Source organism: Carlito syrichta, unplaced genomic scaffold (genome assembly GCF_000164805.1).
Source record: "Carlito syrichta isolate Samal-C Ts95f unplaced genomic scaffold, Tarsius_syrichta-2.0.1 Scaffold287526, whole genome shotgun sequence".
NCBI classification, from domain to species: Eukaryota; Metazoa; Chordata; class Mammalia; order Primates; family Tarsiidae; genus Carlito; species Carlito syrichta.
Genome location: NW_007231622.1, coordinates 125,776 through 126,398, shown reverse-complemented (window position 1 = coordinate 126,398; position 623 = coordinate 125,776).

Below are 623 nucleotides of genomic sequence, written 5' to 3'. Positions count from 1 at the left end.
AAGACTTACATGTGTTTGTCTGTGTTTTTTGAGGAAAAGAAGACATCTTGTTTACCATTTTTGGAGAGAGGCTGGGACATGGAAAATCAGATAATCTGCTATTTTAACTTTCATCAGACTTGGAGAACCATTTAAAATTAAAATTTGGCACACCACATATTCCTTATAGTAGAATTTTATATTCTAGAATTCCTAATGTTTCTTATGGTTATATATTCCTTATTCTTCTTGCCTTTTATCTGTCCAGAAAAAGTATCTGGGAGAAAGATTTTAATGGCAAAAATATGAATTGGTGGAACTGAATAAAGGGATGAAAAACTACTATTGAAAGATAAAGCCGAGCTCAGTGGCTCAGCCTGTAATCCTGCACCTTGAGAGGCTGAGGTGAGTGGATTGCCTGAGCCCACGGGTTCGAGACCTGCCTGGGCAACTTGGTGAGACTTCATCTCTACAATAAATAAAAAAATTAGCTGGGTGTGGTATCGCGCGCCTATAGTTCCAGCTACTTGGAAGGTTGAGGCGGAAGGATCACCGGAGCCCAGCAGGTCGAGGATGCAGTGGCCAGGAGCGGCCACTGCACTCCAGTCTGGGTGACAGAGTGAGACTCCAACTCAAAAAAAAAA